General features: G+C 45.6%; 1 long non-coding RNA gene across 3 annotated transcripts; it reads right to left on the reverse strand.

Moving 5' to 3' along the window:
* Positions 1–3,365: 3,365 nt before the first annotated feature.
* Positions 3,366–24,603, reverse strand: LOC135182196 (uncharacterized). 3 transcript variants are annotated; one of them, XR_010305090.1, is made up of 5 exons: positions 24,419–24,603; positions 16,825–17,004; positions 13,948–14,030; positions 4,632–4,934; positions 3,366–3,825 (listed from the first exon to the last, which is right to left on the reverse strand). It is a non-coding gene; the product is annotated as an uncharacterized LOC135182196 (long non-coding RNA). The 3 variants fall into 3 exon arrangements; XR_010305089.1 differs by having other exon boundaries at positions 13,922–14,030; XR_010305088.1 differs by lacking the exon at positions 13,948–14,030 and having other exon boundaries at positions 24,419–24,600.
* Positions 24,604–24,771: the final 168 nt, after the last annotated feature.

The raw sequence follows: 24,771 nt of genomic DNA on the forward strand, positions 1-24,771 counted from the left end.
CAGGGTCAGTGTCTTAAAACTAGTGCCCATGGAACTAGCAGAACTCCATCCACTGTGGGAAGACTTTACATCCAATGCAATGCACAGCATGTTACATCTCTCTTGTACCTCAATTCTTACCTCAGCCTCTCTTGGTACTTCAGCTCCTGCTAGGGTGACAGCCAAGGGCATGCTTGTCTGTGATGTCCTGTTACAAATCATGCAAAATTAATAACCAAAGGGCCACGAGGATGCTCAGAGGGCTGGAGCACCTTTCCTATGAGGACAGACTGAAAGAGTTGGGGCTGTGCAGTCTGCAGAAGAGGAGGCTCCAAGGTGACCTTCTTGTGGCCTTCCAGGATCTGAAGGAAACCTACAAAAAAATGGGGAGTGACCTTTTAAAACATCAGGGAGTGACAGGACTAGGGGGAATGCAGCAAAGCTGGAGGTGGGGAGATTCAGAGTGGACATAAGGAGGAATTTGTTGAGCATGAGAGTGGTAGGAGCCTGGAATGGGTTACCCAGGGAAGTGGTTGAGGCCCCATCCCTGGAGGGGTTTAAGGCCAGGCTGGATGAGGCTCTGGCCAGCCTGATCTGGAGTAGGGTGTCCCTGCACATGGCAGGAGGGTTGGACTTGGTGATCTTCTTGGGTCCCTTCCAATTCCTAATATCCTACAATCCTGTGATATTAGTTTTGGTATCCAGGCAAAGATTGTTAATAACTATGAAAACTGTATATTAACATTAAATCTTATTTGCAATGTTCAAAATGCAAAATCAACTACACCATGGCACTAAGAGCCTCATCCAGGCTTTGCTTGAACACCTCCAGGGACGGTGACTCCACCACCTCCCTGGGCAGCCTATTCCAATGCCAATCACTCTCTCTGACAACAACTTCCTCCTAACATCCAACCTAGACCTCCCCCAGCACAACTTGAGACTGTGTCCCCTCATTCTGTTGCTGCTTGCCTGGGAGAAGAGACCAACCCCACCTGGCTACAGCCTCCCTTCAGGTAGTTGTAGACAGCAATGAGGTCTGTCCTGAGCCTCCTCTTCTGCAGGCTGCACACCCCCAGCTCCCTCAGCCTCTTGTCACGGAAGGTAGTTTGGGAGGTTGTGGGGAAAATACGTGGAGACTCACTTGTGTATTTTCAAGTGATTTATTGCTCAAACACAGAGATCCCCTCCCGAACTAAATTCCCCACCTGAGTTCTTTTAGGATTGAAGTTGTAGAATAACAGTTCAGAAAATAGCAGATAAAGGAGAGTCTGTGATTTCTTTAGAGTTCTTTTGAGTCTTTAAAGTTACTCAGTCTTTAGGTGAGGAGTTCTTTCTCCAATTTACTCACTGTTCGTAGTTCAGTTCAGCAAAGTTCGAGGTTTGGGCGGTGTCCCTTTGTTCGTCAGGATCGGGCCCAAGCAGGTTTCAGGCCTCTGCGGGCCCCTCGTCGGGCAGGGCCGACCAGGAGCAAGAGGTCACCGCGGCAGGAGCGAGGCAGGCAGGCAGGCAGGCAGACAGGCAGGCAGGCGAGCGAGCGAGCAGGCAGAAGCAGGTACCAGCAAGCTCAAGCCAGCAAGCCCCGATCCAGGAAGGCACACCATGTTTATAATGTTCAAAAGAGGTGTAACCCTCCAGCCCAGGCTATTCTACGTTATTCTTACAGATTGGCACAAATTATAATTAACTTATATAATTGGGCAGTCCTTACCAAAACAACCTGTAGGACCACCCAAAGCTCGGCCCGTCAGCAGGTGGTCAGTGTGCATGAGAACCAAGGCTGAAAGTTGGAAAACAAGGCCGATGTTTGCTTTTTATCTCCTCTAGGGAGGAAACTTCTCATGGGACTAGAAGATTGTTTTGGTTTTACGATGCTTTTGGCATTAATGTGAGACACTGCAACTTTTGCAACAGGGAGGCCTGCTAAGGGCTTCTACTATCCTCCATGACACCTCTCCTCACAGGGCTGTGCTCCAGGCCTCTCACCAGCTTCATCACCCTTCTCTGGACACCTTCCAGTACCTCAACATCTCTCTTGAATTGAGGAGCCCTGAACTGGACACAGTGCTGAAGGTGTGGCCTGACCAGTGTTGAGTACAGGGGAAGAATAACCTCCCTTGTCCTGCTGGCCACAGTGTTCCTGATCCAGGCCAGGATGCCACTGTCTCTCTTGTCCACCTGGGCACAGAGCAGGGCAGGCAAAGCAAAAGTAAAAGTGAGAGCAGAAAAGCATGTGGCAGAAGCCTATTTATTGTTTTGCCCACATGCAATGGCTGCCTTGGCCACACGAATTCACCAATCAGAATAGCACTTTGCCAAACCTGACCGCATCAGGTCAGGAGCTTGCTTTCCCTTATTTGGGAGGAACAAGTCTGGACGAGTCTTGGAGCCTCAAAGTGAGTGTCTCCAAGCCTTTTGGCTTCTCCCTGTGCTCTGCTTCCTCCCCCCCCAGCAAAGGGAAGGGACCATGGGATCATACCTGGGCAAGCCAGGACATGTATCTTCCATGACAATGCCCCATTCCAGTCCTGCGTCCCACTAGGTCAAAACACTTCCTCCTGAAAAGACAGCATGCAAACCCTTGCTCATGCTCAGTGATCAACACTGCCACTCATACACGGAGCAGAGCAGGTGGAGCAGCAGCAGCAGGTCTGCTGAACACCAGGGAGAACAATCTGTACTTGCAGCCCTGGATTTCAGACCAGTAGGGTGCTGGTCATGAATTCCAGCCAAGCACATTGTAGATCTGTGCATCAGCATCTATTCCCTCTCAGTGAGGTCTGAGTCATGGGCATTCACAGCTAACCAATTCCATGAACCAAGCCTGACTGTGACCACAAATATTATAGCCATCAGCTGAGCCCCTGGGGAGTCATAGTCCCATGTTCTTCTCTATCAAGAGACTCCACATCAACAGTCCATATACTTACTAACTTTAGTAAATCATTCCAAATACTGCCTAGCCAGTAATAGAAAGGACAGCTGTGATTTAGTAAAGCTCTCAAGCCAGAGCAGAGCTGTCTGTGCTACCTCAAGCTAGAAAAGGATGAGTTTTCAACAGACCTCCTCAGGATATTTTAATTTGTGTAAGTGCATTCAAAGCATGAAAGCAGACGGACAATATGTGAATTATGAACTAATTGGAGGAAGATGGAAATGAGAAGGTAAATTTCATTTACATTATCTGCCTTTTTACGCTTGCTAAGGTCTAAGGTAAAGGCTTGGACTCTTTCTGGTCCATAAAATATGGATTGCTATTTTCAAACTACATCAACACTGCTAATAGCCATGCCCATTAGTCAGCCGTGTAATAGCATTATGATGCTATGAAATATTGACATGATAAAACAATGTAAGCCAGAGGTTACTGACAGTGCACACTCTGATATTGACAAATAAATGCAGATTTTTTTAATGCACTCCTTTTGCCACCTTTCTACCTGGCTGACAGTATAGGAAAAAAAAACAAACCACTTTTCCAGATCCTTCACTCATCATTGCTAATGCCAGTTGATGGCAGAGGACCACTGAAATTAATGAGACTGTTCCCACTGATGTTTTCCAGTGCAGCAAAAGAATTCAGGGGTTTGGGGTCAGAGTAGAAGACTTTTTATCTCAGCCAGTGCGGTGTGAGGGATGTGAGACGGGGGTGAAGGTGCAACAAACCAACCAAGGAGGTGGAAACTTGCTGGACAATGGCCAGCAATGGAAACACAAAGGACAAGTAGAGGACAAAGTGACAGACCGGGTTGCTCCAGCATCTCTTTCTTGAACCCACATACATCCTTTGGGAGGGAGATGTCCTGTGCTGTATCTCCTTCATGAGCTAGCTGCAAAGTCATCTTTCTGCAAAACAAATACACATAAACATACCTTCAGCTACCCTCAAGGAGTATTGGGGGTGCTGGGCATTTATATCACCTGCTCAGTACCTAATTTTCCACCCTAAATCATACTTGCAGTACTTTTTGGTGTGCTTGGTTTAGGCTAATTTCATGATAGATATAGATGAGGGAGAGGAGGCTATTTTTCCATGGATAATGATGACTGGTCACCTACTAGAATGTAGTCCAGAAGCATTAAGTCAGAAGCTATATCTTTAATGGCAAACATATCCCCTTTTACCAGAGGCTCTCAGTCATTAGTGTTAGAACACTCATATCTTCACTTCAGGATATTTACTTCTTCTTTAACTTTACCCATTTTTCACTGTGTTACTCTTCCTCCCTAAGCAAAACATTCACATGAAATTCCAGATGTGGCCACCTACATTGTCTAGTCATTCCATTAATGCCTCCTCATTACAGCTCTATTTCTCATCAGAAGTTGGGATAAAGGCTCTTGTCAGGTGAGGGTTTTTCACTCACTGGTCTTTGTAGAGCCATTGGACCTTCCCAGCTGCTAAGGTTCAAAGGCTTTACTCTACTGTTTCTGCTTCCTTTGTACCCAGGATGAGCCTAGCAGAGTTTTGTGTTTCTCCTGGAGAAGGCATCTGCTGGACTCACTCTCCAACTCCTAGGAGTCCACCCTAGGATTGGACTTCTCTTCTATTGCTCCAACCCATCTGTTTTAACAATGACTAGCTTCCACCACATATAAATCACCACCTCCCCCTTGTTTTCCTGGAAGAGTCTTTATTCCATGGCACATACCTCTTTATCTGTTCCTGCAACCAGCTCTCATTCCTTTGATGGTTTCTACCAGGACTGCTACACAAAGTCCCCAGACTGTCAATCCCATTCTGCAGAAACATGGTGATTTTGCTGCCAGGGTATCCAACAGAATCGGAGGAAGGGTCTGTAACAAGCACTGGCTTTGATGTTGTCTTCCCACATGCTCTGTCGTCTCCCGTCTGAAGCTGTATGTACCTCAGGAACTCACAACCAGGGCAGCCTGAGGAGAGCTTGTCTGGTGGGGCTCATTCCAAGAAGATGTGTGCTTCTGGGCTCCATTATCTGCAGGAGTCAAACAAAGGACGTGTCAGTATGAGCTGATGGGTAGTGCTGAGCTAAGGAGAACACATCCACGTCTCAACACATACAGCTCCTGTGTGCCTTTAACAACTTATACTTCACAGCAAGGTCTGGATAACAGAAAATGTCAACACCAGATGCTATAGACCCTACCTCCAGGCGCAGACCACACAAGGGAGTGGAGTAGCATTAGGGTCACTGCTCATCTCCTGGCACTGCTGGGGCAGTGAGATCTCCTCTTGCTTCTCACCAGTGTGTGACTCATCCTTTTGCTTAGGACATGAAGTGTAGCTTTTGATTATGGAGGTAAGTAATGCTCTGAACTGCTGTGCAATTAAAAGAAGAGTGAAGGAGGGGAATAGGAACACTGAAGGGAACAATGAAAAGAAAAAAGAGAAGCTCAAGATGGGCATCGACAGTAAAGCTGTGAAGTGGGTCCCTTTGTTGTGGCCACATTATGGGATGTTATTGCCACCTCCACCTGCAAGACAGGATTCTGCCTCCGAACTGGAGAGGCAGAGACCTAAAGACACAGCAAGGCCATCAGTGGGCCTTGAAGTGGAGCATCATAGAGCATCATGATGGGTTAGTGATTCCCCCCACGAGTACAAGTGCTTGGTGGAACTGTCATACTCCTGTTATGCCTGAGGGTCACAGCCCCACTTCCAAACACACCTTTGGCTAGCCAAGGCTACCTGAGGGTACAAGCAACAGCTTGCAGCTGTGATTGTCATAGTGCTATTAGGCTGATAAAAACTCTGGATAAAGCCCACATCACTGCTAATCACCATCATTTTCCCTCAGCATATTCAGGAGACAGCTCATGAAGACAGGCACTCAAAAAAAGGCCTTTAAGACTTATTATTACTGAAGTTTAGGAGAGGTTTGAAACCTTGCTGAGACTAGGATACAATGCTTGGAATATGCTCTCCTGAGTTAGCACTTTACTCTGCTGATCTGGCTCCTTACCTGAGCAATGCTTAATAGCCGTGAAGTAGCAAAAAAGCACTCCAAGTGTTGTGCTGCGATGCTCAGCTGCTGAGTGAAGCATTGGCAGTGAAAAACATAGTCAGAAAGAAGTTTTCAGGCACAATAGATGAGAGCAGTGATATGCAAAGCAGTTGCTTGTCCTTACTATTTACCTTGGTTTAGAACCTGATGGCAATCCTCCAAAGAAACGAGTTTAAACTGAAGGCTGAACTCAGTTTAATTAGTTTTAAGGTATTGACACCACAGCAAGAACCATCAGACAAGACTTCAGTGCTTGATCAAACATATGGCTTTATCTGTGTCCTGTGCAAGGCTTTTGCTGCCTAAACCTGAAAACTTCTTATCACTTAATGGCTTGGCTCACAAGAAAGCTAATTTGGGATGGTAAGTGGATTGACTGACCAATTTGTGTTTTAAGACTAATCCACATGTGCTGTGCTTCACAGTGCTCCTTGGTGAACTCCTCACCTTGTTCTGAAGCTTTCTGTATAAGCTATCTTCTGTGACAAGTGCAGGCAGATGCAGTGAAGAGTTAAAAGTGAATCTCCTGCCTCTTTGAACTGTTTTCTCAGTACTGCGTGTACACAGATACACTTTTGATGTGTTAACTAGAAAATCTGACTGAAAAAGAACAAAGCAGCTGTCACTGAAAGGAAGACACTGACGAACAACCACACAGCCTTTTATTGAAGAACTGTCAAGACTGATCCTACAGCACTCAGTTTGTCTGTAGTATTTATCAAAGACCTAGATCAGATGAAGGAAATTTAAAACAAAAATAATCAAATAATCAAACTCTGTCCACTGGACATTTATAAATGGTAGCTGAAAATGCATTACATTTAAAACACCTATGAGAAATGGGGGTTTAACAGCCAGGGATTGGAATATAAACACACTGGCTTCCTTTCACAGGTCGTGGAAAATAGTCGTTTGTCATTGTTGAGCAACCCCACTTAATTGCTTGCAAAGTAGCAAACTTGATTAAAAATCATTCCATGCTAATTAATAAATGAACTCATAGGAAGTTCAAGATTGCTTGCCTCCAAAAGAGCAGCAAAGCATGCAATGCATCCCTGTATGGACTGATGTTTGTCTTACAGCTGCACCACAAGAGTTCAAAACAAGATGAGGGCACAAGTGTGCCAAAGACTTACCCAGACATCTGAGTGGGATGGAGAGGGATTAAGGGGTTTGTCTCAGGTCACACAAGGAGGCTTGCAGGCAGTCAAATCTGTAGCCCTGAGAGTTTCAATCCAATACTCTACCTCAAGGCCACCTGCTAATCTAACATTTTTGCCAGCCTGGGGAAAAAGCTCTTGATGAAGTGAGGTGCACTAGAGTGGTACATATCTCAGAGGACTGACAACAACAGCTAGATGATCTTTAAAGTCCCTTCTATCCCTGGAGGTGTTCAAGAAAAGCCTGCATCAGGCACTTAGTGCCATGGTCTAGTTGATTGGACAGGGCTGGGTGCTGGGTTGGACTGGATGATCTCGGAGGTCTCTTCCAACCTGGTTGATTCTATGATTCCAACCCAAACCATTGTATGCTATTAAAAGCCAAAAGCCTCTTTGGATTAATATTACAGATCCTGTACTGAGCTCCTTGGAAGAACCAGCATACCTTGCTGGGTAGCACAGAACAACCTGTGGTTGTTGTGTGGTACCTCCTGGCCAATGTAGACAATTTAATGATGAAGACTCTGGAGATGTCCCCAATAGGGTCAACAGGACCAGTTCAAAGGATCACAGGATGTTAGGGGTTGGAAGAGACCTCCATAGACCATTGAGTCCAACCCCCATCAATCTCTCTTTAAAAGTACCAAAGCCACCCTCCTTTAGTGTGACCCTGCCCACAGCAGGGGGCTTGGAACTAGATTACAGTATCACACAGTATCACAGTATTATCAGGGTTGGAAGAGACCTCACAGATCATCAAGTCCAACCCTCCACCACAGAGCTCAAGGCTAGACCATGACACCAAGTGCCACGTCCAATCCTGCCTTGAACAGCCCCAGGGACGGCGACTCCACCACCTCCCCGGGCAGCCCATTCCAGTGTCCAATGACTCTCTCAGTGAAGAACTTTCTCCTCACCTCAAGCCTAAATTTCCCCTGGTGTAGCCTGAAGCTGTGTCCTCTTGTTCTGTTGCTGGCCACCTGAGAGAAGAGAGCAACCTCCTCTTGGCCACAGCCACCCCTCAGGTAGTTGTAGACATCAATAAGGTCCCCCCTGAGCCTCCTCTTCTCCAGGCTAACCAATCCCAGCTCCCTCAGCCTCTCCTCGTAGGGCTGTGCTCAAGGCCTCTCCCCAGCCTCGTCGCCCTTCTCTGGACACGCTCAAGCATCTCAGTGTCCCTCCTAAACTGGGGGCCCCAGAACTGAACACAGTACTCAAGGTGTGGTCTAACCAGTGCAGAGTCCAGGGGCAGAATGACCTCCCTGCTCCTGCTGACCACTCCATTCCTAATCCAGGCCAGTATGCCACTGGCTCTCTTGGCCACCTGGGCACACTGCTGGCTCATGTTCAGGTGGGTATCAGTCAGCACCCCCAGATGATTTTCGTAGTCCCTTCCAACCCTGGCTGATTCTACAATTCTATTCCTAACAGGCAACTGCTGCACAAAGAGCCCTAAAGTACTACGCAAGTGTGGACCAACATAGAAATTCTACTCACCTACACACACACACTTTGGGAGGCAAGGACAGTTTAGGCTTTCTGCAATGGAGATGTAAGTTACACTAAGGAGATGTGGAAAATCACATCAAGAAAAGTGTTTTGTGCCATTGCCCTTCATGGAAATCTTTCAGTAAAACCTGGGAATACTGGTGTGTGTTTCTGCCATTTCAGGCTGTTTCCCATGGGCTATGAGAGTGGTTATCAGCCTTTCTTTAGCCAAGGCTGAAGAAATCTGAAAGAAATCTGCACCTTGCAGGGTTCAGCTCCTGACGCCACACTGACATAGCTTCCACTGATGTTGGTTAACATATCCTAGCTACTGAGGCTGCCAACATTTCCACCTCTCCTTCCAGTACAGTAAACCTATGTTCCTGAGCAGGATATGGCATATGACCAAGAAAGGCTTATATATGGTACATCAAAGAACTATCCATAAGGGGTTCATGCGCGCTCCCTTGGCGCTGGTGAGCAAGATACTTGCTGATAAGGAAGTCAGGTTTCATAATTAATTTATGTGCCTCCCGATGAGCAGAGCTCTGGCCTGCCTCTCCCATGTGAAGCAGCCCTGGGAAATGTGGCAGTGGGTTAGGCACAGCAGGGGTTAAGGAGTTGGATGGGGAATAGACGTGTGTCTCAGTTTGACAGTCATACGCTAACTGGGGATGGCTGAACAGATGCTCTCCGAATGCTAATGTCACTCATGGTGTTCTACTTTGGGCAGGCTTTCTCCACCAGCACAAGTCATCTGGGAGTCGGCTGAGCTCAGAGGAGTTGGTGGCCACTCTCCTGGGGCACTGGGGCCCTCTCTGTCCAGCCAGAGCTCCTCTGGCAAACACAGCCAGGAGAAATCTCTTTGCTCAAACATCAATTTAAGTGCCTTTAACCAACATTGTCCTTTTTGCCAGCCCTTGGCAAGGGTGAGTTTCTATAAATCAACTGGGGATGGGGCCTGAGCCATTGAGATGCTCTTGGAGAAACTAAAAAAGTACATTGGACTTGCCACATAGACTGCAAAAGACATTTAGCAAGTCCTTAGCCAGTGTATCTTCATTGATTCACACACCAGTTCTGTATTCAGACCAGCTCCTGCTCAGACTCCTACTTCTGAAGCACCTTTTGAAGCTGAAGGGTCTGTGCTATCCAAGCCAGTGAATGGTCAAGACCTCAAATAACAAGCTCCTCAGATTGAGGGCATACTCTGTGCCATGAGGACCTGTGACATTGCATGGCAATCATTACCAAGTCTCACTTCAGTTGCTCTTGGAGGAAATAGAAATCTATATAAACTTGGAGCAGAAGATCCCAGAATGAGAACATCGCTTTGGAGCTCCCCACCACAAACAACATAGCAGAGCTCCTGCTTAGCTCTCCCAGCATAATTTCAGGGAAAGTTTAATCAGGAGTTCTTCTCTGTGATTACAGGACTGGATGATCTTGGAGGTCACTTCCAACCTGGTTGATTCTCTAGGATGCTCTCAGTGGAGTAATACTGGTTTACACCACGAAGAATCTGCCCCAGAGCTTTTACTTTCTCTGAAACACACTTGCCGCTGTGGCAGACATAACGCCGTACCCAAGGCATGTGCTGCAATGCACAATAAAGATAGAGCTTTCATAATTTTCAATTACACTTCCTCTGCAATGATGTTAGTGAATCTCACCCAAAAGTAAATTATTCAGTGCAGATGATATAGAAATCGTTTGATGAGTGTCACTTTTCCATTTAAAGTTTTACCAAGATCTTCTTGGATAAGGGGCTCATTTTTTTTCCCCCCCTCCTTTTTTCTTTTTTCCACATGACACATTTTAGATTTTGTTTCTGTCCCTCACCTTCATTCAACAAGCTCCTTCCACTTTTTAATATACTTTTCTAACAAAACATTGGGTAGCCATTCAAATAGGTCTATTCAGGGGAAGTGCTCATTCAATCAGCCAGAGAAAACCTGATATCTATGTTTTATGTAGTTTTAAGAATACTTCAATTTTGAGAACACTGAAGCCTAGAGCCAAATATGAAAAGGCAACTTTCTTTCAAGGCAAGCTTGGAGGGAGAAGCATCGTGGGCTGCACTGGGAATCCTTTTCTTTCATGTAAATAAATAGTTCATTTACAAGAGCTTTTTAAATGGGAAAACATATCCCATGCACCAATACATTTAAACTCAATCATATGGTAAAATATAGCCAACTGAAAAGCTGAATTCCAGAATGTTTTTATCTTCCTTTTCATGAAGTTACAGATACATTGAAATGTAATTTAAAAAAATAAACAAAACCCAAACAACCACCTCCAAAATATTGTCCCTTTAAATTCACAGTTGTTCTCTGCTTGCTGTACCTCAGATATGCACAACAATTAATCATGTTGTTTTCTCACCTCCTCTTTTTCCTGTATTGAACGATTCAGAATCTTAGAATTACAGAATCAACCATGTTGGAAGAGACCTCCACAATTATCCAGTCCAACCTTGCACCCAGCCCTCTCCAATCAACTAGACCATGGCACTAAATGCCTCATCATCCAGGCTTTTCTTCAACACCTTTAGTGATGGCAACTCCACCACCTCCCTGGGCAGCCCATTCCAATGCCAATCACTCTCTCTGACAACAACTTCCTCCTAACATCCAGCCTAGACCACCCCTGGCACAACTTGAGACTGTGTCCCCTCATCCTGTTGCTGCTTGCCTGGCAGAAGAGACCAACCCCACCTGGCTACAGCCTCCCTTCAGGTAGTTTTAGACAGCAATGAGCTCTGCCCTGAGCCTCCTCTGCTGCAGGCTGCACACCCTCAGCCCCTTCTCACAGGGCTGTACTCCCAGCCTCTCACCAGCTTTGTCGCCCTTCTCAGGACACGTTCCAGTACTTCAACATCTCTCTTGAATTGAGAAGCCCTGAACTGGACACAGTACTCAAGGTGTGTCCATAAATGAGGTCCTAGGTTTATTTTTATATGATGCAAATGCCTACTTTTATGTCCTTAATCCCTTGGCCATACTGGTCAAGTATCACGAGGTAACAGTAACTTAGTGCTGTGTCAGTTATTCCTGTCTGGGTAAAGTCTATCTCCAGCCATAACTATTTTTGCAAGCATAGAGGCAAGGGAAGAAGATGGAGGAAGAAAATGAGGCTTACACAGTTTCACAGAGCATTCAGCCAACATATAAGGAAACCTCTACACCATTATATGAAGATGACAAAAAAAGTCCCATCTCGATCTGCTGGAGAGAGGATGGCAAAATTTTGCTGATAAAGACATGTATCAAGATAGACCAAGAAGAGCCTTGAATGGGAAAATCAGCAGCTTGTGTCTGGTACTAAAAGATGTAGCAGCAAAGGAGATAAAAAATGATGGAAGTCTGAGTGAGAGAGTTTTAGAGTGTGTTGACATACAGGAAAGGCTACATCAGCCATGATGGGAGGAGAAATTACATTTTTCACTGGTTCCCCCCTTCTTCATCAGAGTTCTGCACCTGCCTGTACTTCCCTAATTCTTTAAAGGAAATCTAGATCTGGACAGTGGTTCAAAATAGAAAAAAAGTAGATTTAGATTGGAAGTTAGGAACATGAGAACAGTAGAACATTGGAACAGGTCTCCCAGGAAGGTGGCTGGGTCTCCATCCCTGGAGATATTCAAAATGAGGCTCACAGGGCTCTGAGCAACCTGATTTAGTTGAAGATGTCTCTGCTTACTGCAGAGGGGGTTGGACTAGATGACCTTTGGAGGTTCCTTCCAACCCGGACCATTCTATGATCTATCTGCAGCTCATGAAGCTGAATAATATCCATGCAGCATCCCAAGCTCCAGCATCTGTCACTGAACACACCAAAAGCATAGCAAAGCATAGCTCTTTGTTCTGGCATGTATCCTGCTCCTGCCTTGGTTTTGACCCTGCTAAAACACTGCAGTGTGTTTCTAGTAGCTTGCTGTAAGTAGGCCACCACAAAGGTCACAGGCAATCTTCATCTCTTGTGTCTTGTATACTACCAGTATTTCTCTTGATACTCTAGAAGACCTTCCTGAGGATTAAGGTTTCCCACAAGTGCACAGACACACACAGATCTGTAAATCCAGCTGATGTTCTGCATTTGGAATCAATATACAGTCTTGGGGAGAAGAAAACACAAAGCTTGGTGAATTACAGCTCCAATACATGGACTAGAAGCCCTATGCTGTAGTCTAGCATGCCAGTATTACTCAGAAGTAATTCATAAGTGAGTGACAGAACGATCAAAGCAATGAAAAAAAAAACCTTCTGAGAAGAGCTAGAAAGGACTTGGGATTATTTACCTTGAAGAAAAGAACATACAAGAGAAGTGATAGAGATTAACTAGGACCTTCTGGTCTCCCCAACTTGAAACATAACAGGAACACTAAAAGATGGGAAGTTAAAAACTGATACTTGGTCATATTTTTTTCCAGTTTGCTCAAAGGCAACAGAAAGTTCTTGAAGCCTACAACCTTGCAAGATCCAGGAAGGGCTCAGACAGTCACACAAATCTCACTATCCAGAGAAGTCCTATCTCTACTCAACAGCCATCTGCTTATCACAAGGCATCACAGGTTTAGTCATTCTTTGATGATGAAATGGAAGACAAGGGTGGAAGGCAAAAAGCTCATATCTCCCTACTGTTGGGTTTTATTTCACAAACATTAGAGTTCCCAGACTTTTGGGGCTTATGGAACCACCATAAATCCACGGATGCTCCTTCTGATTCCCACTGTAGCGATGGAGAACTGATAGACTTCCTAGTGTTGCCATCTAACACAGATCCATACATCAGCTACAGATCATCTACCCTTGCCATATAACCAGATTGACAGCCCATGCTGGGAAAGCTTGTACAAACTTTGACTGCTGTTGGCGTGCTCCTTGTACAGACTTCAGCTCAAATGCGTACAGTGCTCAAAGAAACAAGACTGTGGCTCAGAAGGCAACAGGACACCCTCTTTGCAAGCCGGCTTCGCTCTCCCAGCCAGCCATCTATCAGGCACAGGATTCCTCCCTACCACAACCACTCAGCTCTGAATGAAAATTTGTAATTCCCATTCTTGATTTCCTTTCAACCTGTTTCTCTCAAACAATCTTCCCCTCAGGCAACGTGAGTCTCCAGCCTTTGTTTGGCTGAAGATGTAAATATTTGGGCACTCACAGATTTGATATATATATACATATTTGTTGGAACATTTACCACCTGCTATTCAAAGTTAAATCCATAGATTACAGAAAACAAGCTCCTTATCGCTTTTTGTCTAATGCAAAATTAAAGACAGCTGAAAGCCTATGAGATTTCTCTTGCCTGTGAGTCAGTTGTAGCATAATTACCCCTCTAAGGCTCGAAGAGCAGCAGAGGCAGATCTTTGCAAAGGCCCATCATCCCAGCAAGAGCTCCAGGAGTTTCTGTGCTCCTAAGGACATTAAAGCAGAAGTCATGGATGATGAAAACTCCTTGGCTGTACTCTGTGTGAGCTCTCATCTACCAGTGATCAAGACTTCCTTGGTTCCTGAAGCAGGAGGATCCACAGCCTCCACAGAGCATCGTGTGCCTCCAAGACCAATGTAGGTAATACCATAGTGATGCATTGCATAGGGTTTTCCCAATCCCATTCCCAGACTTAAAAGTGACTTTTAGAGGTCTGTGAGAACTTTACAGAGGCAAACTCTTCCTCTGTGTGTGGTCAGCTCTACCAAGCTTGCATTGCTTTCCCCAATCCCATTCCCAGACTTAAAAGTGACTTTTAGAGGTCTGTGAGAACTTTACAGAGGCAAACTCTTCCTCTGTGTGTGGTCAGCTCTACCAAGCTTGCATTGCTTTCCCAGAGTGGCTTTCATTTGGTAAGACACTGAAGCATAACTACAAAGTCAACCACTTGGCTATAGATTTTTTCCTCTCTCCAGGCAACTTAGAACTTCTTCAGAGTCAGAACAAGCATCTGGGTATCTGGTTACAGTCACTGAACTGAGGTTCTACCAGTACTCAGAATAGAACAAAAAAACCCAAACCCAGACAACAAACCAAAACAGCCCCACCATGAACCACAAGCAGCTGAAGCCCTGCTAACCAAAAAAAGCCAAGGAGATGTCTGCCAGGAGAAATGTGCTGCCTTCTCATGCCATGTTATCATTAGGTTTCCAGGTGGTGACCTGGGCTGGCATGAGCAGGGAACCGACTACACAGGAGCAGGACCCAAGTGCAGAGTGTATACAGTGGTGCCAGCAAAACTGGTACAAACAGCGATGCAAACTGCAGCAGTACCATATCCTCCAGTATCAAGCTGGGCTTGATTCTCAGTACTATATACAGGCCTCATTAGGTTTATTTCCTTCTGGAGGCTTTCAAAATATGTATATGGGACTTACAGGATGTACAATTATTCAACAGTATAAGCAATACCCTCCAACCCAGAGGGCTTGGAAATCTGAGAAGCAGAAGCTGGCCATTAAACTGACTGACTGGATCTGACTCTTACAGGAGAGGAAAGGGATGTGTCTTCTCCCTAATGAAAAGGACAGACAGATATTGAAGGAGAGTAAGTTGGACTTTAATTACTGGTTTTGATGTCTGATCTATAACTTCCTACAAGTTTTGTTTGGGAGGGATATGGAAGCATCAGAAAATTCCACTGGGATATAGCTGAGGTCCAGTTTGCAAAAACACCCTTCTCCACAAAGAAGCACCATGCCCTCTTTTGCTTGGCAAACCATCACAGATTTACGATGCATTGCATTTGGAAGGCAACACGGTGCACAGCTGAGGCAAGATACTGAAACGCAGGGAGAGCAAAAAGCAAAATGTTCCCAGAGTGAGGGTGCATATGGGGATGTATTTGGGAAAAAAAAAAATTATATATATAAATATACACACACATTTGCTAGAGAAAATGTATATGTATTTATATATATATTAAGAAAAAAAAAAGATCTAAACTTCTCACCAGTCAAAAGTTAGAAATGATGCAAAACGCATCTGCTTTGATAAGCCTGTCATAAATCTCAACAGTCTGAAGCTTTTAACTGACCCTTTCCAGTTCATGAATATTTTAAGCAAATCTAGTTTAATTTGAAACAACCTCGGATCAATATATGCATTTGTTTTGGCACTGTCTGACTTTCAGGTCCTTGTAGTATCACAAATGGTATCGTTCATCTCTAGCTTGACTCCAAACCTAGGGTTCATTCAAGGCTGGGGCTCAAATTAGGGGCAAACCTACATGGATTGAAACCTAAAAATGTCTGTGTGGAACTTGGCCAAGCAAGACAATTTGGCTAACTATATTTAGAGCAATCCCATGACATAAAGTCTCGCCTATTGCCCCAAGCTGATGCTCAGAGAAGCACACAAATGGCCTGGGGAATAGACGGTTTCCAGTATCACTGTGTGATGTCTTCAGCGTGGCCTAACAGCAAGGGGACATTTCTGCATGCCAAGGAAGTCCATGCTATATAGCTTCAGAAAACCCACCCACTTCTTTCCCAGGGTACTGACAGAAGAAGAGATGCCCACCCCAATAAAAATCAGCATCTCCAACCTAGAAGGGGGCATCTGCCATATGAAAGTAGTTTCAGCAGGCTGAAACTGCTACCGTCCAGAACAGCTCTTGGAAGAAGCCCTCTTGCCCCTGTGACATTCCTCTTCCTCTAGGTGCTTGGAGAGAGACATAGGATAAAACCTTCAAGGCTGACAAATTATCCTTGCAAGATTTTTGAAGATCTTGGAGCACTTGTATGACTTTGCAAGACTTGCACAAAGCAGCTATTTATAAGACTATTTCCAAACCTACTGCCCAGTTTAAATATTAATGGAATTATCAACTGTTCACTGTCCCACAGAACAGTGCTCTGCACCTCTCATCTTCATGTCAGTGAGAGGCATTTCTTAATAACTACAGTGAAAATTAAATCCTGCCTTCCTCTTAAAGTCGATGAGAGCTTTGCTCTGAGTCATAATTTATTATGTACTTCTGTTTTTCCTTCCTAGTACTGTGCTTTTTTTTTTTAGTTCTCTCGAAAGACACCAGCAGATATGCTACTGCACTAAATATATTCTTAATTTTCAAACTTTTACTTTCACACTTCTCCATCCACAGCAAAATTCATTCGGTGCCACTAACACAATATAGATCTTGCATTAATCCAAGCAACGCACTTCTGTCGCCCTTACATTTTGAGGCAGTAGCAGCCATGTGGCTGTCACCTTCTTACCTGGTGTCAGGGGCAGCAACCAATTTCCCAGTTGTGGTCCCTTGGATGTGCTGGTAAGCATGGCACTCTTCAGAGCACAGAGCCCTTTGGAGACTTCCCTACATTGTGGACCGAGATTTCCATGGGAAGGGCTGTGGAATTTCTCACTTCTCAGGCATACTTTCAATGCCTGAAAAGCACCTGTAGGAAAGACAGCCAAAATCAGCTTTGGAATCATAGAATCAACCAGGTTTGAAGAGACCTCCAAGATCATCCAGTCCAACCTATCCCCCAGCCCTATCCAGTCAATGCTTTGGTAAAGAGAAAAGCCGTTGGGCCCTTTTAATGCAACCAATAACAGACTAAGCTAAGACTGCAATACAACATCACCTTTTTTACCTAATGTGCTAGTTAGAAGCAAGCTGGAATGTTTTGGTAAAAGAACTTGATAACAGGCAGTGGAATGAAAACATGGTGTCTCCTTCTCTCACAGTTATGCTGAGAACTCTGGGAAGAAGAAAGACTTTTTCTCCATTTTTGTTTCTCACTCTTGCTTTTGCCTTAGACCAAAACACATCTTTCTAACATCACTGCTTCCTTAACCTGCTTCTTACCCTCTTGGTTGCACCTTTATTCCTTTCTCAGGATTGGGGTAAGGTTGAGAGGGCAAGGGGAGGTGTTGGGGTGGTTTGAAAGCCCCTCCTGGGGACTTAGGTTTCTGGGAGGGGAGTTGTGCTTTTGTATTGTTTATCCTTTGTATATTTCTGTATATAACTGTATATAACTGTATATATTGTAAATAGCTGCTTGTAAACTCTGCTAGCTGTAAATAAATTGCTTCATCTATATTCCCAGGGTCCAACTGAGTTAGCTGGGTACCTAAAAGTGTGTGTGGGGGGGTAAGAGCCCAAACCATCACACCTAATCACACCTGCTAGCAGTAATAAGAATGGCAGAACCACAGACAGGTTTTATGCTGGGGTGCATTTTTGGGGGGGGTGGTTTATGTCCTGGAGTCCTGTACCCCTAAATTCCTCTCCTGCCCGGACTTCGGGGGGGAAGGGGAAAAGCCGCCTGGTTTCCCCCCCCCCTCGCCTGCCCTGCAGCCGAGAAGGGGGCGGGGACTGCCCCGTGAGTTCCCGCGCTGGAGCCAGGCCGGGATTGGCCGTGCGCTTTCGCGCCTAAAGTGTGGTAACTCTGCCCTTTGTCTAGCGAAGGGTATAAATATTGGGGGTCTTCCCGCCTTTGGGGTTCCCGCTTTGGATTTTGCGTGTGCCTGGACGAGTTCGCTCACTCTCCTGTGCCTGGACTGTAGAGAGACCAAAGGACTTGCCTTGGTGTTAGGCACACCTTTGTCTGCCTAACGACCCTTAACGACTCTTAACGACTCCTGCAGCCGCTGGAGGAGGAAGACAGACCGCACAAGCCAGCCTGAGTGAGTTATTTGGCTTAGCTTAATTTAGTAAGAAACCGCTATTAATTAATAGCTAAAGCCTTTTCCAAAAACTGACTTCCAAATATATATAGTCAGATTATTAATGGTATCCTCGTAGAATTCTCATGCAACTTAACCTGTTTATCAAACGAAATTAATCTTTGTATATATAGTTGTGGGGGCGGGTTTTTGTAAAAATAAAAAATATCTATTTTTGATAAATTTTCGACTCGGCCACGTATTTCTGCCCTCCGCAACATTATGGCGCAGTGTATGCTGGGTAGTTCAATCATAGAATTTCTACAAGAAAAGGGATGCCTAATCACAGGGCTTGATCTAATTTGGGCTCAGAAAAATTGTAAAAATCCGGAGAAAATCCTGGAGAAATTAGCTGAGCGCTCAGACCCTGTGATTTCTGAGTCTCCAACGGAGCATTTCTCTGTTGTTCTGGGGTCAGTCGTGACCCAGACTCTGGCCGAATTTGAAAATTATGAAAAAAGAATTCAGGCCTTGGAAAAGGATTTATTAGCCGAAAAAGCTAAATGCCAAAGTATCTGGGAAAGCATGCTGGCGCAGACAAAGAGCCTGACCGCGGCACTGACTGCCCGGATGAAAGAAAGGCTTGTAACGCCTGCAGACACCACCTCTTCGGTCTCCGTGTCTGAATTTGAATGGAGTGATTCGCGGGAATCGGGGAGAAAGGCAGAGAATGCCCCGAGGGGCTCTTCGGGGGAGAGGAGTTCCCCGAAACCAGGCACAAAAGACTCTGCCAGAGACTCAGAGAATTCCTCTGCACATGCCTCTGCGCGGCAGAAAGCCTCAAAGCCACGCAGAAAGCGCAGGTCCCGACCGGACTCTCCCGTAGCTAGCGGAGAAGAGAGCTCCGGTGAGGAGGGCGCCGCGGTGCAGAGGCATGTGCTGCCTGTTATAAGAAGTGAGTCCGTGAAGGGCAGGAAAGGCGCTGCAGGGACCACCGTGATCAAAAAACAGTTCACAGATGCACAGCTCAGTGACTTACAAGTCAAATACGCGAGAGATCCTGGGGACTCTGTCGCTGACTATGTGTATAGAGTGTCCCGAGCCGGTGGGGACCGGGTCCTTCTAGACTCGCAGGAAGCTGCTGGAGACTGGGGGGACGATGTGTTCCTGACACGTGAACCCGAGGGGACACACAGCCTCACCGCTCGGATAGCGTACTGGGCAAGCAGTGTCCGCCCAGCCTACCGGGGGGAGCCGACGGAACTAAAGGTCACCAGCTCCTCTGAGCTCATCACTGCTCTCCGCAGACTTGCCTGTGTCCAGGCTATCTATGATAAGGGTCATTATGATTGCCCATTTTATGCCCCTGTGGACCCGGAGAGACTGCACCCTATTATGAAGGGTTTGCCAGCAACTCTGCAAATCCAACTAATGAAGAATGTTGAGAAAATTGAACGTGTGATTGCAGAGAATTCAGAGAACGATGGTGCTAAAGAGCACGTAATGACTTGGGCTGAACTGTTAACTGACTTGAATGCCCACGGGCTGCAGTTTGGGTTTGGGTCTCCTGAAGAAAAAGGGGCTGGGGAGAGACAGTCTCGTGCTTCTCCCCCAGAAAATCCCAGGACTCTGCGCAGGCAGGTCCGGCCAGTGCAGGACTGCCCCCCCAGGGGGACCGGTCCTTCAGGCTTCTCCCCGAGGGGAAGGGGCAGAGACCCACAGAGTGACTGGAGACCCAGAGGAAAGAACAGTTGGTATAGACAAGCCCTGACTTTAGGGGTACCAAAAACTGTTTTAAGGCAGCTGGCAGACTGGCAGCTGAAGGATCTAGTGCGGTGCCTTCAGAAATCGGCTGCAAAACCCAGAGGCAGCCGCGAGAAGCCCAGCGGTGGCTCCGGGAGCGGCTCGCCTAGAAGCGGCAGCCCCCCCGCTGGGAACTGCAGCTCGTCCCCAGACAGAAAGGTTAACCCTTTCTCGTCTCCCACACGGGAGGCAAAACACTGAATTAGTGTAACGGTGGCTCGGCAGCTTTCAATGGTCAGCAGTCACGGGGAGAGCTACAGAAGCCCCCAGAATAAAGACCTGCTGCCTAGGTGAGCCACGTGGTCACTGACCACCTGCCCCAGTACAAAAGGCCAACCTATAGGGGTAGTGCCAATGGCATGGGGTAAACCCAGAGGCTTATATGCCTGGGAAGCCCTAGATGCAAATGGAAAAGGCCACCGGATCAGTACACGGTGGATCGTCCCCAACTATTAATTGCTAAGCCTGGCCTTCATAGGCCGAGGCAGGTTTTGTCTCCTTACAGGTTAAGGTCGAGGCAGAGGACCAGTTCCTGACCACCTGACCAGCACCTGGGAAAGGGAGAACCAGCTACACGGGAGATGGAGTCATATCACCGGGGTGGCCAGTGGATGATGGCATCCGGACCCACGGACTGTGACCTCCAGCCATGGACTCAGAGCATCTAAGGCTCTGCCATGAACTTGGTTGCTCTACCAGGAACAGAGCAATCTTCAAATGGACTGTGTAGCTTTGTTAATACTGTTTGGGCTATTGTTAAGCCTTGTTAAGTATTGTTAAATATTGTTGGGGCGATTAATGTATTGTTAATGTTGGAAAAGGCTAAGCCATATATATATATATTAATAGGTTCCTAAATTGAAGGAGGATCACTTCTCACTCAAGTTCTAGACAAAGATGCTCATTACCACCGGGGTGGGATGTCCTGGAGTCCTGTACCCCTAAATTCCTCTCCTGCCCGGACTTCGGGGGGGAAGGGGAAAAGCCGCCTGGTTTCCCCCCCCCCTCGCCTGCCCTGCAGCCGAGAAGGGGGCGGGGACTGCCCCGTGAGTTCCCGCGCTGGAGCCAGGCCGGGATTGGCCGTGCGCTTTCGCGCCTAAAGTGTGGTAACTCTGCCCTTTGTCTAGCGAAGGGTATAAATATTGGGGGTCTTCCCGCCTTTGGGGTTCCCGCTTTGGATTTTGCGTGTGCCTGGACGAGTTCGCTCACTCTCCTGTGCCTGGACTGTAGAGAGACCAAAGGACTTGCCTTGGTGTTAGGCACACCTTTGTCTGCCTAACGACCCTTAACGACTCTTAACGACTCCTGCAGCCGCTGGAGGAGGAAGACAGACCGCACAAGCCAGCCTGAGTGAGTTATTTGGCTTAGCTTAATTTAGTAAGAAACCGCTATTAATTAATAGCTAAAGCCTTTTCCAAAAACTGACTTCCAAATATATATAGTCAGATTATTAATGGTATCCTCGTAGAATTCTCATGCAACTTAACCTGTTTATCAAACGAAATTAATCTTTGTATATATAGTTGTGGGGGCGGGTTTTTGTAAAAATAAAAAATATCTATTTTTGATAAATTTTCGACTCGGCCACGTATTTCTGCCCTCCGCAACAGTTTATTCAGTGGATAGATCATATCATAAACCTCTAAGGAGATACCTACATAAACATCCAGGCTGTGACTTCATTAAGATGCTCCCTGACTCTATAGGAAGTCCATAACAATCTCTATAGAAGGAAGGCGATCAATACGCTATCGAGAAGATAACTCAGTGTCAATGCTAATGTTTAAATATTCATCTCCTTGTACCAACATCTTGCCTGTTACTGAAACAACAGGAAGATTCAAAGATTAACTCTACATAAAAGACTCGGTAAGTCTCCTTTTTTTTTTTTTTCCCCCCTCTTTCCAATTCCTTGTTTTGCTCTCGTCAGCTTCTACGAACAGTTGTTAAGTAGAACAGGTTGGCATTTTTTCATCAAAACGTTACTTATTTGAAAAATGGGTCTGGGAACAAACCAAGACTTTTTGCAGCAAAATTTTCATTTGGGGGAAAATTTTTCAGCTTGTTGTCAAGAAAAGTGAAAACTGAAAAGAAGTCATTTTCCAGGATACACAATAGTTCTGAATATATAATCAAAAGAGCTAAAAAGAACCAGACGGTATTTGTTTTAATCCAGAGAATCTGAAGGGAGAGAATATAAAAGGACTCATATTAACTGCAAGCACATTTATGAGGAGCTCCAGGAGAGGAAAGATTTGCTTCCTCGTTCAGGACTACTAGAATAAGTTCAGAAAGTGCCAGAGGACAGAAGGAGGGAGGACAACTTCCTAGCATCTGTGACCCACTCGAGCCATTTTTATCATTCAGAAGAGACTTCTCCAACATTTCTGCACTGAAATTGCTGTTTAAAATTAGAAATAAAAGGAAAAAAAAAAAAAAGCCAACCCTCATGTAGAAGATTAAGGAGAGTGTGAAATGCTTGGCCAGCAAGATGCTGAAGTTCATTGAATCTTGTGTTCTGCATGATGCTGCTTGGAAGCTCTAAATATAGCCAACTTTTCTGTCAGCAGCAGCAACAGTCCCCTGGAAAAGGAGAGAAAGCTGAACTCCCAGATGATTGCACTGCCAAAGAAGCCCTGCTGAAGAGCATTGACGTGCTTTTGTGCAAGATGGTGAGCACATCTACCTGAGATCTGCAAAAAGTAATATATTGCAGTGAACCTACAGTGAACCTAGTCCCACTACTAATTCATCTATTACAGCACAGGCACTGTGCAGCACATCAAAAGTCAACCAACCCTTCCAACACCTTGCTCACAGGTAAGCACTGAAGTAAAGCCATTTCTTAGGTGGGATTTCAACAGCAGAATTAAATGAGCAGCACGACAATATGAGAGACAGACCACGCTGTCACCAAGAGAGGTTTGTAATGGAATAGCACAGTGTTTGCCATTTTGCTATTTACCAAAAGCTTTGTTTTAATCAGGGTTATGGTTAAAGCCCTTGATCATCCTAAAGAGCTTCAAATGAATGGCTTCTTTCATGCGTTAACATATCACTTGTTCAACGACTGTACATGTAAGGTAGTGTCAGTAGTCTGTCCAGACATGGCAGGTAGCCAATAGAAAAAGAAATTCCTTTGTCAATATTTTAATCCAGACCTGAAAATGCTAGTTTACACATTTAAGAAGCTGTTGCAAACTGTCAAGCAAAAAAAAATATATAAGTATCTGGCAAATTAATGAGGCTTCCTAAAGACACAATCCATGTCTGTACACAGCCTGCTATGCTGGGAGCAAATAGAGCATGGCAGAAAGCACTTTAAGCTACAGTGTGGGGCTCTGTCCTGAAGTACAGCTGTGGAAGGAATATTGTCCCCATGCCTATGCCAGCAAGGACCTTAACAAAACTGGGAATTGGATCTACTGCCTTCCCTTACGCCTGGAGACATTTTCAGGCCACTCCTGGATTCAAGAACATATTCACGTGTTCAAATGGGAAGGGATTAAGGTGGGAGCTATTGCTACTCACTCATGAACAAGAGTCCTTTTGTTTGCTATAGTAAATAAAGCTCTGGTATCAGAAGCTACATGGGTGGGGATGGAATCATTAGTTAGGGGTTCAAGCAGACAAAGGCTAAATCCAGGCCTTGGTATTGAGAAGTATTTCTGGGCAACTTGTGTACTTTCAACATTCTCTCCCTCATCCCTCTTCACTCCTCTTTGCTTCTGTTGTCCCATTCCACCAAGGCAAACAACACTGGCAGCAGAGAGGAGTAAGAGGTCAGATAGGACAGGTGGGGAAGGCAGAGCTCTAGAAAAGGAGGAAAGAGATATAGAGAGGAGAAAACACTCTGGGTAGTGAAATTCCAGCATCAAAAACTGATTAGAGAGTTTTGAAGCATTTCAACCTGTGGGGGTGAGAAGGCATATACCCTAAGGATTGCATTAGGGTTCTCCAAAGAAGAGCATGTTTTTTCCTCCCTGCTTTAAACAGTGTGGAAATTAATAACATAATCAGATTTATAATCACAGGATAAGACTCATATGGTATTAGGTAAGGCTGGAAAAGGTATCCAACTTTCAGTCCTCATCCCCTAGCATTTTGCCTCCCAACAACTGTTCAGTTCTCTCTTGAAGATCATAAACCTCTTGCTCCCAGGTGCTACAGCTCCCTTGTGTTCTTCCATCAGCAGGGTGGAAATGCAGCAAGAGCCTCTTAGAGCTGCTTGCTGCCTAAATGAGTAGGAAATACAATCTCTTTCTACCTTGCTAGCCAAAAGTGCAGGAATTTGCCACAAAACCTTCTGATTATTTTAAGAAACTGGGTCCAAAATGAGTTTTGCTGCACTACCAGCAAAACATGGGAATATTTCTGAGGAAGAACTGTTGGACTCACCCCGTTGTGGTGGACTGCACACAGAAGACCTAGCAGAGGGATGAAAGTCCTGGGCAGGTTGTATCAGAGCCTCCCAAAATGCAGTAATGGGGATCTGTGTCCTCACAGCACCAGGTAGGCTGTTTCCTCAACATGCAGCAGGGAGCCCTGAGAGCCACACCTCACAGTTCACAGTTTCCTCTCTTATTCTCTGCTGAAACAGATAAATAAAATGCACCTGTATGAAACACTTCACTGCCCTGCTGCCCTTGGCTTTGAATAACCACATATTTGAGACACCTGTCTCCCAGATGTCCTTCAACATGAAAAACATTATGTGGGCACTCCAGGGCTGCAGTGTGGGATGCAATCAG

This window comes from Pogoniulus pusillus, chromosome 16 (genome assembly GCF_015220805.1).
Source record: "Pogoniulus pusillus isolate bPogPus1 chromosome 16, bPogPus1.pri, whole genome shotgun sequence".
Taxonomy (NCBI): Eukaryota; Metazoa; Chordata; class Aves; order Piciformes; family Lybiidae; genus Pogoniulus; species Pogoniulus pusillus.